Below are 19,074 nucleotides of genomic sequence, written 5' to 3'. Positions count from 1 at the left end.
TATCTGTGCATTTCTGTTTATATGTTTTGGGACACAGAGTTTAGAATTAGAAAAGTCAAAAGAAAACTTTGTAAACTCCCCCAGGATTTGAACCACTAAATGAAGCTCTTCCTGGACAGTACTAATTTCCAGAAATTTCTTTTACGAAGTAGCCTGGTAAATAAGCACAAAATATAGGAATATATTTGCCTATGTTATTCTGGGAACTCCGGAGTCTCTTGAGAGCAGAAAATGAAAAGTAAAAAAGGAAAAGAAAACAGAATAAAAAATTAGACCTGGTGGAATATTTTCAGACACATAATCTAATATGAATTTGTGCCAAGACTGATAGACTGTGTGTCCTTGAGACAGGGAAATGAGAAATCTTTGGTTTTCCAAACATCACAAAGCAAACAGAGAGGTTTCTTCAGAATCCTTAATGAGAAAAAATTAACCAGCTTAAGTGCTGGAAGAGAATGAACTATCCAACAATTATTTTGCAAAGAGCAAATCAATTTTTAACTGTGGTAGCTCCTGATAGCAGAAAAAGAGGAAGCACATATTCTGTGAAAGAAAAAGTACCATTTCATGACTTAAGCAGGCAGAACTAGAGGAGGAGGGTGTGAAAAAAAGATCTTTGTCTGAAGTCATAAGGCTAAAACACTTGGGGGTAAGTGAAGAAAGGAAATAACATGCCCTAAGGATGTTTACACCCAGTGAAAAAACATTAATGAAATGGGAAAATGAGGACAGGCAATGGAATATAAGATCTTATGGTTCATGATTTAAGGTTCACCGACATGAAAGAATATACAGAAGAGGAACATTGCCATCAGAGGGTGGTTTAATTCCAACTCAACACCAGAGAGAAAACACCCCAACTTCTCCAAACAACTCACAAATCTCTTAACAACTTATTGGCAGGGCTGTAATTCCCTGTAAAACATCAAGTGCAACATATAATCTTCCATACTAACTGGGATGGCCTAAAACAGTAAAACAGGTGAGTCATCTGGCACCCAGCCCAGTCAACACCTAGTCCTTCAACTTTCCTCCAAATCTAACAACTCTTAGAAAAGAAAGCTAAGAATAGTGATTTTGCCAGAGGGAAAACAGGAAATTGGCTTTTGGAATGATAATGCATAAAGAGATTTAACCCATTAATATACTTTCCTTACTTAGCACTTTTTAAAAATTTCTTTTCAAGGAATTCAATAGATGCAACCCTACATTATAAAAGAGCTGTTAATTTATTTAATAGTAGACTTCTGTATACAAAGGTGACATTTAAAGGATTTATGAATTTTCCAAAAAAGCTGAGCTCAAATGACAGCATTTCAATGTGTATTTTGCATTAAAGTTATTTCAATATAGCTCTTTGAGTAATCAAAGGGAAAGAGAGCCTTGTTGCTCCAGACCTTCTGCTCCTTCTGCTGGGAAAGCACGGCACAGCTTGTCACAGAAATTATGACATCAAAGTATTCCAGAGTAACTGAAATGCTTTTGAAAAAACGAAGAGTTTTGGATGTGATATCTCTTACATACTTTTTTCTCAACAAGGACATTGCCAACAAACTGCCCTAACAAAACAAAATTGTACAGTCTGAAATACAGAAATCTTCATTTCCTATCAATTTCCATGTCTGTGCTACAGATGTTGAGGTTTGTGTAAAGAGGGGAGAAACATGGAAAGTACCTAACTACATAATATCTATACTGTATATGCATTGCAGAGTCCTTCAGGTATCTTCAAGCTGTGCCAAAAGCAGTGATGTGCTCTATGGCTTGTGGCACACTGCACTGCCCTGCATAAAATTAACGAACTTTTTTCCTGAACTAGTAACATGGGGGTTTATTTTTAACCATTTATGCCTAGGAAAGCATGGGCTGCTTTCTTTTAGTACTGTTTCCTCAATTGCTCTTGCACAAATTTCGGCTCAAAAAAGATCACAGTAAACAGATATGAATTCTATCCAAACAGAGTGATGGATCCAATATCTTGGGACCTCAAAGGACTCTGTAGGTCCCTGGAAAAGAAGCACAGAAATCATCCATTTCTAATTTTGTTTAGCCCCATGGGTACTGTGGCTGGTGAACCAGGTCAGAACTGTTGAGAAATAATATTTCTATCTCGTTTTCATTTCCTTGGGACTATCAGATATCTTACTAGATCCAAATCATACTATAGTTTTTTCTCCTCAAGTCTACTCATTTTCACTTTAGTGTTTTCAAATTTTCAAAAGGGGACTTCCTAAAGTAGAAAGACTACACCACAACTTTTAACTAATACGATATCAAATTGCAGTGCAAATAACACTGTTTGCATGAAAACATTATTGTATTTCTGATTTTTTTAAACCTAGTTAAACAGGAAACTAGAGATGATGTTATGATAGTAGCACATAACCTAAATATTGAAATTTTCTGTAGTCATCAAAATATGTAATTTCTGCTTCTACTGCTTGTCTTTTAATAAATTTCTTTCTTCAAAAGCCTACTGAATTTAGGAAAAAAGTATATTTACAAACATGAAAAAGTATAGTTACAAATATTTTATATTTTTATATATACAAACTTTTAAAATGGCAATATTGTGTTGATCATATTATTTTCTCTTAGCATATTTTAATATATTTATTTATATCTTTCTATTTTGTTAAAGTAAAGAGAAATTGGGCTCCTTTAGGCATTCTTGGTTGCAAACAATGTTATTAACTGTAATAGAAAAGAAAATGGTAAGAATAATTTGCTTTGGAGATAGAAGGCAACATTTTTGGCAGGTTTTTTTTTCTTTGTTCTTTTTACTAATTAGGGAAATTTTTCATTTCTCCATTCAGATTGGGCAACGAGAGCATTTTTGTTTTAGTTGATGAGTCATTTACAACATTGGACTACTTTAAGACCAAAGATTTTGACATAGTATTTGTGAAGTTATTGCAATGCCACAATATTTTGATAAACTGTAACAGGGTCACTGGGGACCTAAGGAAAATAAATTGATATTTAGCTAATAAATTGAGCTCTTAGAAATTATCTGACTTGCAGATTTAAGTAGCTTTATGTGAAAATAAGAAGTACTATAGGGCATGGTGAAGATAAGGATCTCTGGAACCTTGCTGGATGATACCTGCTGCTCATTATTTTCCATCCAGCAAGAGGATTGTAAGCTGTACTGATAACTAGCTACTAGGAATATTGGAAATTCATGATTTTTTTTTTTCTGGTAATGACATAAGAACATTGACTTTGCCCAAAGCAAAATGTTACTTCTAATAAATATTTTAGCATGACTGATTGGTTCTGGGGTCCTCAGTAGAAGAAAGACAGGGATCTATTACAGCAGGTCCAGAGGAGGGCCACAAAAATGATCAGAGGGCTGTAATACCTCTCCTATGAAGAAAGGCTGAAGGAGTTGGAGTTGTTTAGCTTGGAGAAGAGAAGGCTCCAGCGAGACCTTATTGTGGCCTTTCAATACTTAGAGGCTTTCTGGAACTCTAATTATTATTCCTAATTCTTGTTTGTTTGAGAGTGTTTGAGTCAAAGGATGATGATGCTACATAACAGGGCTGATGAACTGTATAAGTTTTCAAGACTATCTTGAAAATCTAATTTTTAATGCCTCTATTAGATTGCATTTTTTAATTTAAATAACTTTAAAGCACTTATCCAATGCATGCATTCAGTGACAAAAATAAAGCATCCACACCAATAGGTGCAAAAATAAACAGGTTTAGCAGGTAAAAAAAAAAATGTATGAAAGAAAACAACTTTGTTGAAATTGTAGAACAGACTGAGTATCAAAACACTCAGCAAATTATTACCAGTCATGGCTTTCATATGATTTCTGAAATGAAAAACAAGACTTGCTGGAAAGTATTTGTAACAAACAGTTTTATCAAGTGTATTTTTGACTTTATGAGCCAAGTTTCTGCCCAAAGCAAAGTTTCATGGCTACGTTAAGCACCTGAAAATAGACGGTTTATAAAAGGTAGTGTTATCTGAGCTTCCACTCCAGTAGTGCAAAGAGCCTTAATATGATACATTTTATGGATTTTAAGTGAAACCTGTACTTTACCACACGGCATTGTGTCATCAGACTTCTGTTCACGGAACTATGTTAAAATAACTAAATTGTGAAAGAGTTCTATGTCCTGCAATAATGCTTGCTTACACAGTCCCTTCCCACCCCGAGAAAAATGCAAGCACACTTTTCTTCTCACATACCGTACACATGATTCATACAAAAATTCAATCATGCTCAATTAACACTCAAAATTTTCCAATAATTATGCTGAAGGCAGCACCAGCACACACAAAATGATAAGGGAGCCAGGGACTAAGCTGTGCATAAATTCACTAATAAAAGAAAAGGTCACGGGCTGATATTACTGAAATTTGATTAGATTTCAGATCCATGTGTTAGAAATCAATGCTTTTTTGGCTTCAGCTTTTCTGCTCTGGAGTCAGCCACTCTCTGGGGCCCTGCGTCTAATCAGAGGCTGTACCAGTGTTACATCCTCTCCTGGGCATGAAGACGGTAAGAAACGAGAGCGGCTTTACAGGTTAGGACAGACAGGCTTTGCCATTCCTGCTGCTGCGCGGTTTGGGGAGCTGAAAGGGAAAAACTGCAGCTGCAGCTGTGAAGTAACTGTCACGTTGGTCAATGCCCACAGGAAAGGTAAAGCCAGTGCCGGGGGTTTTGCAACTCTTTGATAGCTTCCAGTAGCAATCTAGTCAAACCAGGACGAGTCCACAAAGGGCTCTTCACATAGACACTGCTGCAGAGTGGTTACAAATATGGGAGCTACAGCCTGAATTTAATCCCACAACTGAAAAACACAAAAGGCTCCTGAAACAGGCTTCAGATATATGGTGTTCCTATAATGTGAAAACTGACAGATAACAGGAAATAATGAAAGCTTCCTAACTCTCTGCTGATCCATATGTTGTTCTGGGCACGAGTGGAAGTCTGTCAACTCCCGATGCCCCACTTCTGTTTGCCTCTGCATGTTCAACCAAACAATTAAACAGATTGTCAGATGTACGGCACTGAAGTAACAGCTTTTCATGGAAGAAGAAAGCAAATGCTCTGATGAAAAAAATGTAAATATGAAAAAAAAATTAGCTTCCAATTGTAATTACTTCTGACTTGCACCATCAAAAGAATGTGTTATATCAATACAAAATTGATGAGGTAGAAGAGAGGATTAGGCCTATAAAATTCAGAAAAATTCATCAATTAGAGAACAAAAATCAAGGAGAAATACTTCCTTGCAGTCAAAACATCATCTGCTTCTCCAAGACTGCCTTACATTGCTAAATGATCATAATTGACTAATTGACATGTAAGCCCTGAAGCAGAAAGGCTTGGAGGTAAGAGATGAACTGCAGTTCCCGTTTTGGGAGATGGAAAGAGCATCTATCACAGACAGGATACAATACATAAAGTATATATTTATTATGACACGCATGAAAGAAATAAAGAAAACTGCAAAAGGCAGTATAGAAAAGCAGTCTCTTTTTGTGGTTAGAATTTAAAGGTGAAGTGGGTTTTGGTCAGATAGTTCCTTATCCCAGGGGTTGACTTTCTGTTGACTGATTTCTGTTCAGACATTGCAGAAGTGGACCAAACTCTTGAATTAATTGATATAGCCTTTGGAACCTAATGTACAGCTACAGCAAGACGCTGCGTTGTAGAAACAAGAAGCTGTGGTGTTTGTCCAACTAGAACGAGCATGATAAAAAGAATTGTTTTTCTGACAGACATTTCCTTTGTTTTTATTTGGTTTATAAAGGATGATAGGAAAAAGCATATTTTTGGAGAAATTTTCTGGGATTCACTAATGAACCACTAGCAGCTTTAACTCCGTGTTTGACTATATGAAGGCAATATAGAAAATTAATCAAGTTAAACAGCAAAGTTGCAACCATTGGACAACACTAACTGTTAAGAATAGTCCTTGCTTTTTTTCAAAAGGCACTGCTTTTCCTCTCTGCATTATCTACTGAAATACATCAGACAATTTTCTCTCTTCTTAAGGCAAAATTGCATCAACAGCCTCAGAATGTTTCTAGAATAAATGGATAAGAAAGCTTCAAGCTACTTGGAGACATGCTTTAGATAAAGACACCTTTGCATATTATAATGGCTCAATCATACAAGGAATACCCTTATTTTAGTTATTCTATGAGATTTTGCAGACCAAGGTTCCACTTTAGTTGTCTAATTCTAACTTTAAACTAGTGGTGCCATCTGGGACTCATGATTTAACAAAAAACTTTTAAAATTTTACACACCTTAGCTTGGTAAGATGATCAAAGAACTAAAAAAAAAAAAGATAAGAAAAGAAAAATATAAACAGAGGGAAAAATAATGTTTATATTTACAGTAAAGAACAACAGAATAACATTGTATGGAAAATGAAATAATTTAAAAACCCAAATGCAATAACATTAAAAACTTCAATGTATTCTTTCCGTTCCTTGTGTAAAAGCTTTAAAGGCTCACTGCAGCTCTTTAATTCTCCATACTGTACAGAATAAACTGCTGGAACTTGAACATCTACTACATGATTTCTGACTTGGCTAATTTTTTCTGACTAAGATCAACTCCTTACAGAGCCAGCTTTACAGTTCTTTAGTCAATACCAGGCTAGAATTTATCAATATTCTTCAACTGATGCATAACTGATTATTAATGTAAACAACTATTTTAATGCTTTTCAAAGCCAGTCTCCTTAGATTTACCTTTTTTCTGTGTGTTGACTACTCCATTACATTATTTCTATTAAGGATATATATATATTTTTTTAATCAGACTCTTGCCTAAGGAGGTATTAACTAGTGCAGACATAGAGCTGGTATGATTTTAGAAGAGAGATATTTTTTCTTTGGATTTTTTGGTGACAGACAGAAAGGCAAAACCATCACTTGTCTTGCTGGGTTGTTGCCTGCAATATCATTTAAATTTCTGACAATACATTCACAGAGATGTATTATGTTCAGTGGGAGAACTTCATCAAACCATGCCTTCTGTTTTGTTATTTAAAACTCTGATGTCAAAGAACAGGAAAGAATAAATGATCCCTCAGCAAAATTGTGATATTTGTTTGCTGTGTCTACCTGATATGTCGGTCAAACAAGTACGTATTTACTAATGCTTTTTTTATATACACAATATGTATTAGCCCAGTAGAGTTATGAGGTATTTGCACCGACTTTGAGTTTTTGGAAAACTTTTCTGGATGTTCGGGATCAGGACTTGAAGCATCACCCCTGCTCTTGTACTGAAGTGCACCTGGAGCACAACCTACAAATCTCTTGATTCTTTGATGATGATTTGGCATGTATTTGGCTGGCAAAACTAAGGCTAAAAACTTTAATGCAGGGACACCTCAGAGGAATTCAAGCAACAGGCTGCTGGATTTCATGGCAGGCTGGAGAAACTATGGAAAGGTTTATGTTCTACAGGATAGATAGTTCATTGCAACCTACGTAACTGTCCTAGAAAAGAATAAGGTATTTTCACTTAAAACACAAACATTTGCCCATATCTATTTTAAATAAAGTGGTCAAAGGTAGAAGAGCAACGACATTTCTTTTTCACAATTTACATACTATTTTGATTTTGTTATTTTAAGGTTGCTTTCAAACCCTAAGCTGCTGGTGTGGACTTTTAAAAACAGTCTTTTAAGAGGAAAGATACATTGTTAAATATATTTCTCCCTTGACATATAAAAAAAATCCAATGTTATTGCTCCAGCTGCAGACTCTGATTAGTAGGAGAGTTCAAGGATAGGCTACAGATATTCATTGAAAGCCCAAAAGTTATTGTCTGTGGTCAAATTGGACATAAAACTCCCTGGCTGAGCCCTGTCTCAGGTCAGCCTCCACTGAGTCTTCTATAGCTTTAAGTATCAGCAGAACCCACCATAGTAAGAGTCCAAAGCAAAATCCACTTCAGTCTTTCAGGATGGCTCCTGCTTGTGATGGAAAATCCTGCTGGTTCAGACATGTAGCTTGCCTGCATGCACCTAAAATGAACAGAAGAATATCCACTATAAACCATGTTGTCACCACCTTCAAACTACACTTTTTCTATTTTTACTATTATATCTATATTTTACTATTAGCAAACACTTGCTGTAATCATTTCCTTCATGTTTGCTTCCTGAACAGCTTTCACGTGTTCCTGACTTTCACCAACGTTTCCTTTATCGATCACTGGATGTTTTTTAAAAGTTCGCTTACTGCTTAAAGATCAGAGGTGAAAAAATCGCAAAAAAAATATCAAAAATATGCAAAGCACTCATAACTTTAAGATGCTCTTTTCCAAACACAGATTGACTTTTCTCACTTATGTGTCCTCCTGTCCTATATGCTGCATGTTATACTGTCCCTGGGTAGATTGCAAAAAAGGTTGGCTTAGGAAACATTATAAATCAGGATTAACTGTAACTGTTTTCAGCACTGAACAAGCCTTCTGCTGTTTATGGACAAGATAGGGATTATACCTAGAGAATACTACCTAAAATCAGGTAGCATTCAAGTACTGTCTTAAGTACTATCCTAAGGATTGCTAGAAGCCTTATACCTCCATCGGTGAAAATGGAGAGAGATGTAATGTAAGTACATAAAATTAATCTTTAAACAAAATTAAAATATAATCTAGAGTAAAAGAAAAAATGTATTCTGTTATTCATCCCTTATGTTCCCAATAAACATAATGGTATTAAGCCAGGGGTAAATTGGGCCCATTATTTTTTATCCACACCATCTAGTTAGTATTATACTTTGAGGATATTTGCATATTTCCTTTCTAAGTATGCAATCAAATGCAAAATTCTAGAATACCATGAAGTACTCAACATAATTTGGCATCATTCTAAAGTAGCATATAATGCAGTTTTGGGTGTGGCAAGTAAAATAAGTAGAATGAAAGTTATACAGGCATGGCTTTGTAAAACAGCTGTCATGCACTCAGCCATATACAAAAATCAGTTACAATGAACAATGAATAAGGCAAAGCCATGTTTATGTTAATGCAGACCAGCAGCTATTACAAAGGTTAGGAGTAAAGGTTGAGAGCACAGTAAGAATAACTCTTTAAGCTCAGTTATACTGACTGTTCTTAAAGTACGTTGATGCTTTGGGTTTATCAAGCTGTTCTTTGCCTATATTGACTCTGCATCTGTCCTCTTTCTCCTCCTATGATGCTCCCTGGGACTCTGCACTGGTGCTGTGGAATCATGATGTGGCACAGTGACAGATGGAGATGCTACTTTAGTTTAATCTCAACATATAAGGAGCTCTTAAGGAAGAGTACCTTGTTATTTACAATGCAGCACTTTTCATACACTAAGGGTAACAGCAGCTAACTCTTTGATCTCCTGACCAAACTGTTTGCTTGAGGACAGAGATGGCCTCCGCAGAAAGCAGATGGCTATGCAAATAATATTTTGGATACTGATAAATAAGTTTGGTTTTTTTTTCAATGGCCTCTCTCCTTCCTATTCAGAAGTTTTATCCCATTCCTTACAGGCAGCAGCTACTTCCATGACTTCCAAACACAGCTTGGAATTACAGCATCCAGTGGCTATACAAGCCCCATAACATAGGTTAGTCTCGCTCTAGGGGGCGGTGCTGGTTTTCCTGAATTCAGATAGGCATATTGTTCACCACAACTAAACATTGCTTCTCACAGGACAAACTATTTCCCACAAACCTGTCATCAGACTGTCAATTATAGCGACTACAGTTTAAACAGGAATTGGAAAAACCTGCCTCCATTGCATCCCTAAATAAGGATGTAAATGTCAGTTGTTATTTCCATAATTTCTTTCCTCTTGGTTTGAGAGCACTGGTATGATATTGCATTTAAACTGTAACTTCACACACTCTGCAAAAGATCCTTGCTTGAGGTAATTCAGCTCACCTCAGTTGAAGATAATATTTCTCTGATGATTTACTGGACGTTCTGTCCCAAAGTCACACTAATTTAAACTGTGGAGAAAATTACTATATTATCCCAGAGGAAGCCAGGAGACAGGCCTCATCTCTGGAATTTATTTCAAAATAAAATATAAAGCAGTTTAACAGCAGCATAAACTCTTTATCATTTTCCTTTCAGCAATATTTTTTAAAAAAAATCCTTTTGTTAGTTCTTTTCCACACAGAGTCTTCCTGTGTGCAGATATAAGATGCTAAGGATGGAGGTGTTGATGTGTAACGGCATATGCATTTAATTCCACCTTGCTAGGTGTGGTAAATCTTAGCTTGAACCAGACACAGAACTACAGACAAGGTATTCAGCTCTTGGGACTCCTTTAGATCACTTAATTCATGCCTGTTTAACTTCTTCGTGTTTGTTTTATATGAAAATTAATCACACACCACAGTTATAATATATATTGAAAGTCTTGTTAGAAACACTCCGTACAATACTACGCTCCCACAGATACACACATTGTTTTGCTTCCCCATACAAAAGTCTATTTCATTCAGTCAGTCCCTTGGTATTTCTACTTTTGTGGAATCTCCATATAGGAAAAAATACATACAGTTGCATATGCAATAAGCTATATATTCCTACACATTCAAGTGTATTTTACTTTTTTAAAATAATTATTACATGGAAGAGAAATACATTTCTATAACTTTTCTCTTTTATCTTTTAAATAGTTTCATTTACCACCCCACAGATACCATTAGCAAATTAGGGCATTTTTACATGCAACTTAAGCAAACATCAGCCTGAAAATACTAATTTAGAAGGGATCATAACACTACAAATAATTAAAAATCTAGAAATTACAAATGATTCAAAATCTAGAGCTATTTCTACTCACGTTTGACTCCTGTCCTTGAACTTTATTTCCCAATAGCAATACATTTTGGTGACACACACGTAGTCTGAACCATTAAATCCTTTATTTTAATCACCTGTATATGTATTGATGAATGACCAAGTGCTTTGTTGGTTTTTTTTTATTTTCATTCTCTTTAAGAATGAAATTCTAATCACAACTTTCAAGAAGAACCTCAAATGCACTTGATAGATTGTTTGACATTACAGACAATGAATGGATGTTAAAGACCCACATTAAATATCCCGTGGCATAAGAAAATAATAGCAGTAGATATGACAGAAAGCAAACAGATCACAAATTACAACAGTTTTTCAATTTTCATGACAACTAAAATCTTGGAAATTTGGCTAAAAGAGGTTCATTCCTTAATAGCCCACACCCAGTGGTTTGAGGAGTGAGAAATGCAGATTCAGTCCACTGTTCTTCTAAACCAAAGAACACAGACCCATACTCTGGTATCCTCTTGTGGTAAGGGCACAGGTCTAGTTCTCTTTCCTTTCTCCCCTTTACTGTTATTTATTTATAAATAAAGGTTGATTCATTCAAAAACAGACTTGTGTGAGAGACTGAAGAAGAAACCTGAGCTAGAAGTTGTTTCATTCTGTGCCACTGTCCTTTCTGTCTGCTCTTGCTGTTCTCTATTTCCCATTCCCTATTCCCCTGAAAGGGTCTATTGTGGATCTGACAGCTTCTCCTTGAAATCAGTCTGTTTCTAGAGAAAGTGATCATTAGAGCAAAGTAGTCACCTGGGAGAAGGAAGGCATCATCTGTAGTGTTAATTGAACTGTAATGAATTATTGCTGAGTGACTCCGTAAATGAGAAGTGATGTATTTTGCTGGAAAAACTGTTTGACTAACTTTGCTCAAAAGTCTAAGAATTAAGGTAGGAATTCTTTTTTCTTAATTATCTGTACACTTATCATGCTAAATACACATACTGTTTTAAACATCTGGATCCAAAAATGTATCGCTTTGTGACTTCAAAGGCTAGTTAACTTGTTCTAAAATATTTTTTCTGAGCATAACTTGAATCTATTATTAAAACAATCTTTAACACTCAAAGAGAACAGCTCCTCTGAGGATATCATTCTTATACAAGCAAACATCCCTTCACAGTTCAAAGTCAGTTTCTAGTCACTTACAAGCTAAGACAAAGAATACCTTCTGCTACAAAATTCCATGAGGGCACTTCTCACCCTGGGTCATTACCATTCACAAACCGCTTGCTTGCACAAACTCGGTGTAATGCGCTCTGTGGGCTTGAAGCAGCTGTCAGCATTTGCGAAGGAACGCAGGGAAGGGCAAAGCACTGGGTGCCGGCAACAGCTCCACAAATGCTGGATCGGCTGCCTCCTCCAACACCACTCCGCGTGGACTCCTTTGCACAGCAAACTTTACCGTCATTTTGCTAAAGGGGCAGGATAGTCCATAATTATCCATAGAAATAGTTCTTTTTCTTTTCTTTTTTTTTACCTAAAGAATGCCTTCCATGGGAAATGAGTGCCATGGCAAATGAGTGACCAAAGTAATTTCTTTGCAGGGAAAGGGATTTCATCACTTTTCATTTTCCTGGTAGGGGCACCCTACGCTAGCAGAATTAGGTTTGATTTGTTTCAATGTTTTCCATTGTAAAACATACTTATTTATTTATTTATTATACAGAACTATTGGGCTCTTTTTGTTGTCAAAGTTGATCATAAAATTCTTCCGCCCTCTGAAATACCTACAGCACTGCTGTGTGCTAAGCCCTTCCTTCTTTGTAACAAAGTCAGTCCTTAAAGCCCATCTTATCTCTGGTCTTTTCTTGTACCTCAGTTCCTTCTTTCTACTTCATAATTGCACCATGCCATAGACCTCTGTGTGAAGAGATAAGGAACATGAATAAACACCAAACACTAGGAAAGCTAATGAACATTCCCAAATCTCTTAAAAAAAAAACAAACAAAAAAACCCCAAGAAAACAAAACCCCGAAACCTGCCAGTTTTCATTTATTTTCAGCTGTTGCCTGATAGATCTTCATAAAGATTACTTTCACATGGCAGGAGAGGATTTATGTATTTTCTGGATTGTAAAATGATTTAATTCTGATGGCTTTAAAGAGAAATAATCTTTCAGTTTGAATCTCACTTTTTTTCCTCTAGTAGCTGGTGACCAGAGTGCCTAAAACAGACACCCCTCTTTATTATTGTCGAAATTCAAAGAAATCAATACATATTTTTGCAACATCAACTAGAAAATTTCATCAGAAGGGTTGGGAAAGTCCAAAAGTGACTTACCTTGATGCCTATCCAGAAAGTAGGAACCTAAAAGCTTTCAGCTAAATGCTTTTCCCTACTGCTGATGTTTTGCAAGGCAGTGAGCAGTGAAAAGGAAAATAATAAATCTTTTTGGCTCTTTTGCATGCCTGTTTTGTAAGCTTTAATCATTCTAGTACTACAGTTAAATCTCTAATAATATATATATGCCCTAATGAATCAGCTGAGCTCTTAGGAATTGGCTTTTAGGGAAGCAGAATGCTGTAAATCTCTGTCATGTACTGTATGTATAATAAAAATAAACCATAAACCCCTTCTGTTTAGTGCTACTAACAGTAGCAACCCTAGAAGGGGTGCAGATGAAATGGGGTCATGGTCTCCACCCAATGATTATCAGAAGCAGCTAGCTGTGGAAGGGAGCGCATGAGCGGCAGTTAGGGAAGGCAGCAGCAGGCAGTGCTCCCACCACGCGTTAGGAGTTGCGGAGAGTATTGTGCTTACCTGAGCCATAATGCCTCCTTCAGTGCCTGCTGGAGCACTGCAAATCCACACCACCCGCAGCGTGGACCGACCGGTACCTTGAAGGCTCAGTTGAGCCCTTACTGATTTCTAGAGGCATTAAATTGAAAAGGGAGTTAAAAAAAAAAAAAAGTTCCAGACTTTTCTTTAGGTGTTGACTTGCTTAAAAAATGAATGGTTTTAAAAAGCCCCCAGGGAGAGGCAGGCTTCAAAGTCAGACAAGATGCTTTCCAAAAAAGTGTGATGAACAAAAACATTGCTTCGTTGGCTAGATCTCTCCTTGTGCACTGGAAATGCTGCAGATCTGTTAAATGACAAAGTTTGGTCACCCCAAGTCTTACATCATAAGGAATAAACTATTGGTGACAATCTCCAGGGGAAAGAAAGAAAAAGAAAAAAAAAAAAAGAAAAAAAAGAAGAGAGAAGAATAAAAAAGATGTTTCTGTGAACCAAAGACTGCACAAAGATTTTTCACAAGTGAAGACATAAAGGGATCTGAAGCAAACAAGTGGAGTTTTTTCTTTATGGAAAAAGTATTGGCAGAAGTTTATATGCAAAATATGAGCTTGCAGTGATGACAGAATGCCTCTCCGAAAAACAGAGTTCTGGTTTTAAATAAATCACTGGTAGCTGATCCTCGCTTTTTGGTCCAGTTGGGCAAGCAAAGTCTGTCTTCATCACACATAATGAAAAATTTAACATAATCTGTTGCTACCTATTAAACTATAAAAGATCACTGGTCCTATGATTTTTTTTTTTCTGATGTGTAACACACATGAGCCATTGAACAGATGCTGAAGTTACCCTTTCCTAACTTTCCTGAACAATTTTGCTGTATTTAGTTCAGGTTGGGTTCTTTATAACCAGAAACCCAACCCTCAATGCATTCAAAACTTTCTTAAAAACCTTGCCATTTGAAACTGTTCCTTATCATTTAAAAATTATGAACATGTTTTGACAAAAAAAATTATTGTTTTCAAAATAGAAAACATGGTTTAAAAAAATGCAAAAGGCAATGCACTGAATACCACAGGTATGACTTCTGAACGAAACATAGTTATTGCACAAGTATTTCTACAGTTGAGTAAACTATTCCATGAACTGCAGTCTTCCATTAAACAAAGCATTTTTTCAACACGTACCACTCACAGCAAGAATCTCTTGCCTACTACTACCTTATAATAAAAATTTACCACACAGGAATGGCCACGTTCCTCACACAGAACAATTATGGTTCTTTTTTCTGGCTTAGTTTGTACACAGGTAGCTAAAAACTAAAATTAAAAAACCCATCTAAATGAAGTTGTGTACACACAATAAGGGTGAGCAAAATGTTTTGGAAGTAAATATTGCTTATCTAATTTGCATATGACACAAATATTGGTGGTATGATAAATGAGGAGTGCAAAATGATTGAGTGCGTTTGTTAAACAAAGTCTTTCAAAAGAAGAATGTTTTAATTTAACAAAATGCAAACCGATATAGAAAGTAAAAAACAGCTCCAGTTCTGAATCCAGAATGATGGTTAAGGGAGGGGCCCCCCAGCAGGAGAGAAAAGCCCTTAAAGGTTAGTGGGGATCTGAGAAGAAATTAATGTGCCTACCTAATGATGATTTGTGGTGGGGAAGTCTAACATAACCCCTGGTAGGATAAACGGAAATCCCAAATAACAGTGGGAGAATGACCATAAGGATGATTTAACAGACACTCAAATACGAAGTATGTTTCAGTGCCAATATGCTGAAAAATTGGCAAGAAAAAAATCCTCTAGCCATGGTCCCAAAAGCAGGACAGAGTTTTTACAATATAGTGGTTACAATACAACGGTTGTTGCAGGGAGACTTTTATCTACTGTGCATTGTCCTCATGGACCAAGTTAGGTTTGCCTTAATCAGGAAACAGCCAAAGAGTTATTTTTTTTGCGTGCGCCTGGGCACCAACTGACTGGATTTCCATGATGTGAGCTATGGCTTTCTGCTAGTGACCATTCTGCTGTAGCATGAGCTCCAGTATCCTCCTCCAAAGCCATCTTAGATTTCTGATTAGACTGCACGTCTAATCATGGTCTCTCAGGAGTAGAGTGAGAATGAAGAAATAAATGAAGTTTCTCCAAAACCAGAAAGCCATGGCATTCTGCACTTGGATGCTGACTCAAGCAATCTAGTCACAGATTTTCTTATACAGTGTGCTATTTAAAAAAAAAAAAAAAAAAAAAAAAAAGGATAAAAAGAGGAAAGAAAAAGAAAACCGATAAAAAAGAAAAACTTTGCTGCCTGTTCTTTCTGGTGCCCTGACAAGTGATAACCACAGACTTAATGTGACCTACCAGCTTTGGCTAACTGTTGCCTAAGTATCTTGTGTCCTGTACAGAGGGAACATCTGTGTCAGCCTGCCCTGCCCAGTTCTCTGCTTATACCCATTTTTGCTACTAACTCACCATGGGGACAATGAAAAGCCCAAGGCCACCTCTGTATGCCCTAAGCAAGTGGGGAATGGATAGCTGAGCTGGGACTGGAACTTGATCCTTTCACACTGAAAAAAATTGATCTTTCAAGGGGGACAAAAGATGTGTGGAGAATATATTATTCTCAAAAATGTGTGTTATATATTCACATACATGTTTGGCAGTCAAAGCTTTTTTGGCAAGCATTGAGAAAGAGGTTATTTAATTTTAATAAAAGATTTGTACAGGCTTTTTGTTCATTGGTTTTGGGTTTCTCTTAAGGGGCACCAGTTTTTGTCAACTCATTATCTCTTCACTGAGAGACTGGAGTCTTTGAAGTAAGTTAGGGGATATCCCTACAGAGTTGCAATGACTTCTGATCATTTTAATTCTCAGTGTTTCACAAATCAAAAGCCCTGGACCCGGCAAGAGCACACCTTTTCAGAACTATTTCCACGTTATGAATTCAGATGGCAAAACTCTCTAAACTGAAGTGTGTTTTTCTCAATTTCAAAATAAATTTTCAGGAGCACTCTATTTCCTGGAGACAAGAGAATGTTTACCTCTCAGTAGCATTTCATCAAGTAAACAACCAGAGACTGCTTCCATTTTCCTCACCCTCCCAGACTTAGAAGAACTTGATTTTTATTATTCACACCATGCTATTTGCAAACCTGAGGACTAAGTAGAATTCTGTGTACTGCATCCAGACAGTTCTAAATGTGTGTATTACCAGCCATTCAGTGCTTTCCCTGCACTTTATAATTACTTCTGTTGCCTCCAAATCTCTCTACACAAAGCAAATAATGATTTTTGAAATCTATCTTCATAAGCAGAGTATCTTGTGTTCATTTAATATTAAAATACCAATAAGGTTTGGCATATGTGGCAAGACATAAGGACAGACACTAATAAAGGAGCAAAAAATATGATAAACTGTTACTTAAGGGGAAAAATGTTCTTCATGGTTATTTAAGTGGTGACACGATCTAGTGGCCATCTCCATTTGATTGGAATGAACTTTCACTGAAAAGCAGTATTCTGGAAGATAAAAACATCTCCAGGTGTCAGTGATAGAAGAATTTTAAGAACATACAGGTATCTCAAAATGAAAATGTATATCTTACACTATTTATGAGTAGTGCCAAATCAGCTGTGCATTTATCAGTTCTTCCATCAATACAGTATTTTTAGAAAGATGCTTAAATAGATTTCAGAAGCTAATCACAATCTATTTTTATTACTCAGCCCACATATATTAAATTGCCAAGTGCATGTCTCCAGCTTAGCCTTTTTTTGGAAGACACAGTCATACAATTTATTACTTTTAAATAAGTTTTATCAGTGGAAGAGCTAAATAGCAACAGATCATGTTGGAACAGCATTAAGGAATAAATTTTCCTTGGGTTTCAACTACCATCACTGGCTCCCACTATATGAAACTCATTCCAATACTGAAGTTAGATATCACTGTGCATCAGTATCCAACTCTAATTTAAATATATGGATCCTCTTTGTAATCTCAGTCTGGAGCCTCTGAAAAGTTTACAATGTGTTGCTCCAAAACAGTCAAGGCGGGTCTGGGGAAATCTATAACAAATGTAGTCATCATAACTCAGTTTTTCCAGTTAAAATAGCATTCTTTCATCTGTTTCAAATTTTTTCTTGTATTTCCTTCTGTAAATTTTGTTTAACTTAATTCAAAAGTAGCACATCAACTTAAATAAATAAAATGCTTCCCTAGTTGTAATTGCATGGAAGTCTGATGACAACATATTAATAATAATTAATTTTTCACTCAGAAAAGGGTTAACTTCAGGAGTACATGTGTGGTCAAAATGCCTAAAATCTGTGTTGTTACATTTGAGGCAATGCTGAGCACCAAATCACAACAGCTGAAATTCCTGATTTCTCTTCAAAATTGTTCAACAGACTCCTTTCCCTGTTTTTTTTCCAGTTTGAAATCACTCTATTAAAAACTGTATTGAAAGTAAAAATCTTAGTCATACATTTCAAGGAGGTGTACACACCATTTTTATATTTAATTTCAGCCTCTATTAAAAAGGTTAACACCACAATTATAACGACTGCTGCTTTTCCTCATGAAAAGATCAGTGCACCTTTTTAGTTATTTTTCCTAAAAACTGGCACACTTACTAAGATAACCAGAAAACAGCAATTTTATTTAGGAAGTTTAGCCAATACACTTTTTGAGTTTGTGGGAAGAGACTTATCTCTCTTTTGAGAGGCATATCCCAGAAAAGCCATTAGTTCAATTATTCCGGATGACTTTTAAACTAGACACTAGTCCCTTGGTTTTATCTCTAGCTGCATCTGTATCTGTCTTTCCCACATTCAGACCTTGTGGAAGGGATAAATATATTAAGCCATAGGTTCACGGGATACTCTTCATCAAGTGAAAATCTCTTACTATTTCTTTATTTCAACAATAAGTCCAACTTGAAGGTAAAAAAATTCTGCAGGAAGATTATTTGAAGTAAATACTTCCACAAAACAGGTGCTCCCCAGTGAAAATGACAGTTTTTGAGCAAAACAAAGAATCTACTTTAACATGAGTTTCTTTACTATACTGTAACATAATATGACAATAAGGAAGCAACACAATATTTCTTGGAACTTTCCCTGTGGATTAATAGTTTAATTTCAGGAAACGATTTTGAAACATTGATGGGGAGCCCTTCTTCGCAGACCTGTCAGCAGCAGTGCCTACAGAATACAGAAATAGCAGGCTTCACACCAAAACGGGAATAATCCTGCTCAGCTCAAAACAGGAGACAGCTCTCTTCCAGCAGTTCCCATGTGGCAGATCGTAGGATGTTTGCTGCTAGAAAAGTAAAACTGTACACTTAAAAAATGATAGCATATTTGACATAGATTGGATAGAATTTTAAATCTATGTTTAACAGCTTTTATATGGTGTCACTTATTATTTGTTTAAAGCAGTGATTGTGATTCTAAATCTGCAAGATGCAGTAGCCAAGAAATTCT

This window comes from Chroicocephalus ridibundus, chromosome 2 (genome assembly GCF_963924245.1).
Source record: "Chroicocephalus ridibundus chromosome 2, bChrRid1.1, whole genome shotgun sequence".
Lineage (NCBI taxonomy): Eukaryota > Metazoa > Chordata > Aves > Charadriiformes > Laridae > Chroicocephalus > Chroicocephalus ridibundus.
The sequence above is the reverse complement of the archived record's forward strand: the minus strand, read 5'-3'. Positions refer to the sequence as shown.